The sequence below is a fragment of the Pollachius pollachius genome (assembly GCF_949987615.1).
Source record: "Pollachius pollachius genome assembly, chromosome: 5".
Taxonomy (NCBI): domain Eukaryota; kingdom Metazoa; phylum Chordata; class Actinopteri; order Gadiformes; family Gadidae; genus Pollachius; species Pollachius pollachius.
The window spans coordinates 302,515-310,306 of NC_136938.1; the positions used below are offsets into that span (position 1 = coordinate 302,515).

A 7,792-nucleotide genomic window follows, 5' to 3' on the forward strand; every position below is an offset into this window, starting at 1 on the left:
ACAGGTATATGTGATATTGTGTTGTAAGCTAACACATGCTTATTGACCCACATTGTCCTGTGCAATTTGGTGGTGTTTGCCATCCCCAGTAGTGCAGAGAACAGTTTTTGCTCCTACTTTCTCTCCCTTCGTCTCTCTATTGCTGCTCTGTGTGTGTGTGTGTGTGTGTGTGTGTGTGTGTGTGTGTGTGTGTGTGTGTGTGTGTGTGTGTGTGTGTGTGTGTGTGTGTGTGTGTGTGTGTGTGTGTGTGTGTGTGTGTGTGTGTGTGTGGTGTAGATTTCATCATGGCTCAAAAGAAGTTTAGGCCCTGCCCCTCCTGCCAAGAACCTAACCAGGTGAGGGAAAGTGGAATACAGCATTAGACCTATGTCCAATGTTCTAATATGTGGTTTAATGTTGTAGATTTCTCATTAGTAGGTCACATGGACACTAAAGTATGCTCCTACTAATTTACTTTTTATGATATCTGTACTGTGTTCCAAAACAGGGATAATGTCTGGATTGATATAAATTTTGATTGCTTGTTTTTCATCAAACACCATAGGCATCATTGATTAGAGTAGCCTGGGTGTCTCATACCTCTGCCACTTTCACTGTATGATTATCTATCCTTTACCACGATCTGTTGTGTACTTAATCTCTGGATAATCCTGTGTCAACCCAGAGACGCATATTCTGAATTGCATTGTGCTTCATTTGTGCCTCTTTCCTGAATACAGCCAAATTAAAAGCTATATCTTGATTGTACTTCTTCTCTGTGACTGTGAATCTGATGTCTCACTTTGGTATACTTTTACCAAACCAGGTGAGCCGAAAAACCTGCAGCAGTTGTTTCGCAGCTCTCTCAAACAAGGGAAAACTAAAGGCCAAAACGGGGTCCCTGGATAGGAAGTGAGCGGAAGGGGTCCTGAAAAATCGAAACGCGGCAAGAGTGGTGAACTCTGCCCATATTGCAGTAAGTAGAAAAGCTCATATTTCATTAAGTATTAATGATTTGCTTCACCTTCATTAATACTTCTGTGATAGAGCAAGGACCTAATTTTACAAAAATAAGTGTAATCTGTAAGTGTAAAAAAGCAAGACTATATTCCAGGTGACCTATTTCAAAGCCACAATTTAAAAAAGCATTTGGGGAGATTGTAATGTTGTTTAAAGTAATTTTGTTTTTAATATGGTGGAAAAAGAATGCAGTGAGAATAACTAATGTTTGCTTATCTGCATTTATCTATTACAGGTGAAAAAACTAAGTGCATTGGGCTATGTCCCAATTTTATTTTATGCCAGAAGGGAGAAAGCCTCTGGAAAGTGGGTGGCTGATGTGATGAACCAGCTGACACCCACTGAGGATAACCTCAAAATTTTAGCCAGTATGAAAAAGGCATACAATTTTGTTTTGCTTAAAGAAGGTAGGATTTGTTTCATTTAAAAGTCATGACAGTTTTAAACGTTTTGCCTTTGCTGATGTGTACATATCGAATATCAACATACACATTTAATATTGTAGGGAACCAGCCCCAGCCTCAGCCCCAGCCTCAGCCTCAGCCTCAGCCCCAGCCCCAGCCCCAGCCCCAGCCCCAGCCTCAGGCCTTTGCCCTGGCCGAGCCCCAGGCCCAGCACCAGCCTCAGGCCCTGGCCCAGCCCCAGGCCCTGGCCCTGGCCCTGGCCGAGCCCGAGCCTCAATATCATATATTGGACCTATACCCTGTCTTGCCCCAGCCCGAGCCCGAGCCCCAGCCCCAGGCCCTGGCCCAGCCCCAGCCTCAGCCCGAGCCCCAGCCCCAGGCCCTGGCCCAGCACCAGCCTCAGGCCCTGGCCCAGCCCCAGGCCCAGCACCAGCCCCAGGCCCTGGCCCAGCCCCAGCCTCAATATCATATATTGGACCTATACCCTTTCTTGCCCCAGGCCCTAGCCCAGCCCCAGCCTCAGCCCGAGCCCCAGCCCCAGGCCCTAGCCCAGCCCCAGCCTCAGGCCCTGGCCCAGCCCCAGCCTCAGGCCCTGGTCCAGCCCCAGGCCCAGCACCAGCCCCAGGCCCTGGCCCAGTCCCAGCCACAGGCCCTGACCCAGTCCAAGCACCAGCCTCAGGCCCTGGCCCAGCACCAGCCCCAGGCCCAGCCCACACCTCAGGCCCTGGCCCAGCACCAGCCCCAGTCTCAGGCCCTGGCCGAGCACCAGCCTCAGGCCCTGGCCCAGCACCAGCCCCAGCCTCAGGCCCAGCCCCAGCCTCAGGCCCTGGCCCAGCACCAGTCTCAGGCCCTGGCCCAGCACCAGCCTCAGGCCCTGGCCCAGCCCCAGCCTCAGGCCCTGGCCCAGCCCCAGCCTCAGGCCCTGGGCCAGCCCCAGGCCCAGCACCAGCCCCAGGCCCTGGCCCAGCCCCAGCTACAGGCCCTGACCCAGTCCAAGCACCAGCCTCAGGCCCTGGCCCAGCACCAGCCCCAGGCCCAGCCCCAGCTTCAGGCCCTGGCCCAGCACCAGCCCCAGCCTCAGGCCCTGGCCCAGCACCAGCCCCAGGCCCAGCCCAGCCTCAGGCCCTGGCCAAACCCCCCCCCCAAAAAAGAAAGTGTAGGTGAACTTCAGTCTTAGCACACTATGTACGAATTTCCCATTTTTGTAATCATTATTCATGAAATACAGAAATCCTCAGGTGAATTTGGCTCCAGTCCTTTCGGCTAGGCAGTACGATTTTATTAATTATGTAATTAGGCTACATTTCGGCCATGAAATCACTGAATTTGATGGCTAATACATTCTTTAGTTACTTAGCTGTATTTAGCTGGACCATGTTTAATGTTGTTCCCCCGATTTTATGAAAACTATCTAAAAATTAGTTAAAGTTTCATACAAATGCACAAGACTGCAGATCGTGTTACATTCCTCTACTTACTTTTTGACATTTATGGTTAATTAATATTTTCTTTTTTGTCATTTAAGGTTGCCGGAAATGTAGTAGGCAAAAAATATTTCATTATGACGCCGTCACAGAAAGGAGGATGAATGAGGTAAGATAGAAATATATTTTTCATTAGGCTGTCTGATAATCTCTCCATTGTCTCAGACTCATCTGGCATTTCACATATCACAAAACACTGGCCATTTAAGCAAGTGGTTACCAACTTCAGTCATTCTTGTCCTTGGCATGAATTACATGCAGGCTCAACAACGGCCATGGCCCTTTGCGTGATGTCCCTTTGAAAATCTGAGGTTCACAGGCCACTGTGGCCTTGGTGCCCCCTTTCAATATTCTGCTTTGCGTCCGACTATAGCGATTTTTATTTAGCCTATGGCCTGTCAAAACCATCTAATAGAAAATAAATGTTACAAGCAGCCTATATATCTGTACATATAAAAATCAGATGATTTACAGTTCAATGTAATATCTCATGTTTCATTTTTTTGTAATGTTTCATATAGTGATGCAGGTCTACTGCTGTGAATAGGCTAAATACAACTCCATTTTTATGTAGCCTACTGTATAGTTAACTTTGGCCTTGGTGCCCTGACGTGTGGCCTTTGTGCCCCCCACCAAATATGCCCATCTGAAGGCCAAGTGGCCTTGCCACTAAAATTATGAAATTCCAAGCCTGATTATATGTATGTGTCTTTCTGTAGGGGCGAGCAGAAGTAAGGGTGAGATGGTTACCTTGCTCTGCATGGTAAGCACTGGTTTATATTGCCTTCATACATGTATTTTCTGCTTCCACTTTTAACCATCTCATATGTATAAAGGTTGGAACGTATATTGTAGCACACACAACTTTGAATGTACAGGTGGGTCTCCGAAAATTAGAATATTGTGAAAAGAGTCGATGCAGCCTTCTACCAGAAGATTTTAGAGTTGACGAGTTTTATGGAGATGCTGATTTCCTTTTCCAGCAGGACTCAGCACCTGCCACAGTGCCAAAACTGCTAGTAACTGGTTTGCTTACCATGGTATTACCGTGGTTAACTCATCTCCTCTGAACCCCATAGAGAATCTGTGGGAAATTGTCAAGAAGACAATATTTTGAAATTATTATTTTGGTTTTCATGAGCTGTAAACTGTAATCATCAAGATAGATTAAAACCTAAGAATTGCTTGTAATATTTCACTTTATATCTAATGAATCTAGAATATATTGACTATTAGCTTTTTTGAAATACATTTGGGGGACAAATTTAACTTGTTCACAATATTGTTATTTTTGAGAGCCATCTGTATAATAATTACACTATTGGTATAGGATGGAGTAAATGCTGTGTCACATATCGTTTAGAGGATTTAGCCACTTTCTCTTATCAATATCATGCCTGGTGCCATGCATAATTGTCCCTGTGTGAGTCCCTGTAGGAAGTAGACATTCACCAATACATTGGCAGAACATCAGTATCGGCCAAGATCATCCTCGTTGACTGAGATCGGCTATTGGCTAGTTTACTTTCTATGACTTAATAGATGAGAGTGGCTGATGTGTATCTGTTACATTGCATCAAGCACTCTATATGTATATGTTTGTATAAAAACAATATAATACAAGACGTACAATACTTTTGGAAAATATATACGCTGTGAAACTATTATTTATTAAAATGGCTCCTCCATTTTTCACTGTTCTAATGTTATTTTGTGCTACTTTTACTTACAGTGGAAAAACCTGGGAGGAGACATGGGAGCTGGCCTGCCAGTTCCCATCCTAAGATGCCGGCCAGACTTTTTTCATTTATTATAATTGATTTTTGTTTAAAATAAAGGAAAGTATACCTATATTTCTGTTTACGTCTTTCCATTAGCCTTGTGGATTAAAGATGAATTAATTATTGCCAAAAATGACTGAATGAATTTTTGGTTTTACTTTTCCATCGTGTTTAGAAACATCATGTGACAGTTTTGTATTTTTTTTTAAATATTGTAGAAGAAAATATGGGAAACAAACATAAATAATGCATGATTATATTTGAAATTTAGTAAAATTTAACATCACAAATACATTATTATTTAAGTGGATTACATTAATGAACTGATATATTTCACCCAAATCATCTATATACAGTATAATGTAGCCTTTACCTTGATTGATTTAGTAAATATACATTTTCATTAACTTAATTACAACCCTCCTCTTGGTGGAAGAACTTCCAAGTATCCCTTCTAATTTCTTTGCTTCCTAACAATTTCAAAGGAACGATTGTACTGGGCATTGTATTTTTAAATACATTGATGTATTCCCATGATTGGAAGTTGGCAGTATTAAACTAATAGAGTGAGTTGGGAAACGCATTACAATGTTATTAATATACAAATGTAGTATTGTTCACTCTATTATATTGGGTTGTATATATATATTATATATATATATTATATATATATATATTAGTGGTGGTGGGCCGTTATTTCCCCACCAGTTTTCGTCAAGAATCATTTTGTAACCAACACTAGTAAAAAAAAAAACTCGAGTTGAATTATTGTAACGTGAGGGTTCGATATGTGGTGGTGGATCACTCTTTATGAGAATAAACAGCAGGGAGACGGTCGGATGATTTTCTCAAGCGGTACTTTACTTTACTTTACTTTTCAACTCACAACCACAACACGTCCTTGTCAGAAGCTAGAATTTAGACTGAGGTAAACGTGAGGGAATCAGAGGCAGATTGAATAGAATATCCTGACTGACACATAATTGTGTAACATAAATATGTAAATGATTAACTGACTACACATTGTAAATATAAATTGTACTTTCAAATATGAATTAACTTCTAAACCTTACATTATTTTGGATTATTACACGGCTCCTCTGTAGACTGCTCCGTTCACTTGCATGGGCACTTGACAACTTCCGGCGGTGAATTATATTTGTTAATTCACCGTTGCCAAGTGTAATTGACCGCTGTCAAGGTAAACGAAAGGATTTTTGCGATTTGCCATTTTAATCTAGATTAATCTAGATTAATTCCAAAATTAATGTAGATTTTAAAAAAAAATCTATGCCCACCACTAATGACGTCTGACGTCTTGAAAACCTTTGGGTGTGTTCACTAGCCAGTAAGGCTATTGCTAGTAATCCGCGACTGCTATCGTTTATTAATCCATCCTACTGCAGGTATACTGAACTAAATCGTCTTGTTTGGAAGCCAGACCATATTAAAACAAATTATAGACCACATTAACACTTTATAGCAAGAAAATAGATCGAAGGTTGAGGTCTGAAAGAAATGCTTTGAAAACGTTGCTTAATACGTTACGCCATTAAACACACCCCTTTCTGTCGGCGAGATAGAGCAGCACGAAAAACCTAAAAATAGCACTAATAAATGTATTTGTTTATCTTTTTCATCAAATACATCTACTCACTTTATAAACGTATACGTTATGGTTATACTTTGCCGGTTGACAAATTAGCAGATGTATCATTTCTGAACCCTATACCGGAAATAGGATACCAGAACTACAATTTCTGCCGAGTGCAGTACACATCATTGTGCTGCGTCATAGCTTTTGTAGTTCCAATTAATTATCTCTATTATGTAAAACTGTGATCACGAACCATGTAAGCTTATTATATGTTTTTAAGTGTAGGAAGCACGCCTGTTTGGTCTGATTTTAACTTTTGTATTGGTAAGAGGGTGAAATCATGTTTTTTATAGGTTTTGACCCTAATCAGTGGCGCCCCCTATTGGTCTGCTGCCGGGTATGTTAGTATAGGTACAGAGCTTTCCAAAACTGTTGACCCTATGTCTGGAGCATATTTTGTTGTTGAATTATAAGCCTTCAAAAGTGTCACAGGTGCAAGGTTCAAAGGGCAAACCTGAAGAGCAAGAACTGCCCACACATCTCATATTGACATATGTTGCTCCCTATGTCAAGACCTTTCCAACTATGTCTTCACTGTTGTCCTACGACAAAGTTCGATTTTCTTGTTGGTACACATCATGGCTGTTTGACGTATACATTCAGAGACCTCTTGAAGGACCAAGCTGGAAACAATCAGTCAAAATCTTTCAACAGTTATTTTGTGGCCAGATTTATATAAGATATCGTTGGTAGTATTATACACAGTCATACTTTTCAATGTGGACCAGTTCTGAGTTTATTTTGATTGATTGTTTCACCTTTGGCATTTTCCTATTAACTTACTATGGCGGTTTATAGACCCTTTAACCCCTTCCCCAGTCTGACAGGATGATCCTGGATGATCCAATTTATAATATATTGTAGTGCTAATACATTCCTGTGTACAGTTTAAGTTTTGCAAGCACATCTTGTTAAATGACCATCGAAGGACCTTTTTTATCCAAAAAGTCAGCATAGGTCTAAAATGCTGTGCGGAAGGAGATACATGTACAGTACTTCATAGAACACTGTAACTTTAACCTCTCCTCAAACCATCCAGAACGGTCCTATATTGTCCGGATGACATAGTCCTAAAACCTGTGTGTAGTTTCACGTAGGCCTATAGATAAATCTCTAAACGTCATGAACCAATGTACCCTCACTGCACATGAAAAGCAGTTGAATATAGTCTGTCAAAGGTGCTTTCATTGACCATCTGTAACAGGGGGAGTTGATGAGTCCAAATTTTGGAAAAATTGAGTTGTGTGTCTATAATAACCATGTAGTGACTAGAATTAAGTCACATTTGCAAGTTGTGGGCTGACAATGACTTAAGAACTTATGCATCATAATTAACAGCCAAATATGGCATCTGTTGTGTTGTTTCTGAGGATTTCTGCTGCCTTAGGGGCCGTGTCCACCAAAAGCCTTTTTAAAAGGCGGAGCGCTCCGTGCACTGCTTTCAATGCGTTTATGCGCGCCGCTCAA

At 41.8% G+C, this 7,792-nt stretch overlaps 1 long non-coding RNA gene across 1 annotated transcript; it reads left to right on the forward strand.

Annotated features, from left to right (window-relative positions):
- The first annotated feature begins 901 nt into the window (after window positions 1-901).
- Window positions 902-4,719, forward strand: LOC307076098. The gene is made up of 5 exons (XR_013811884.1): window positions 902-955; window positions 1,235-1,406; window positions 2,929-2,996; window positions 3,607-3,650; window positions 4,620-4,719. It is a non-coding gene; the product is annotated as an uncharacterized lncRNA (long non-coding RNA).
- Window positions 4,720-7,792: the final 3,073 nt, after the last annotated feature.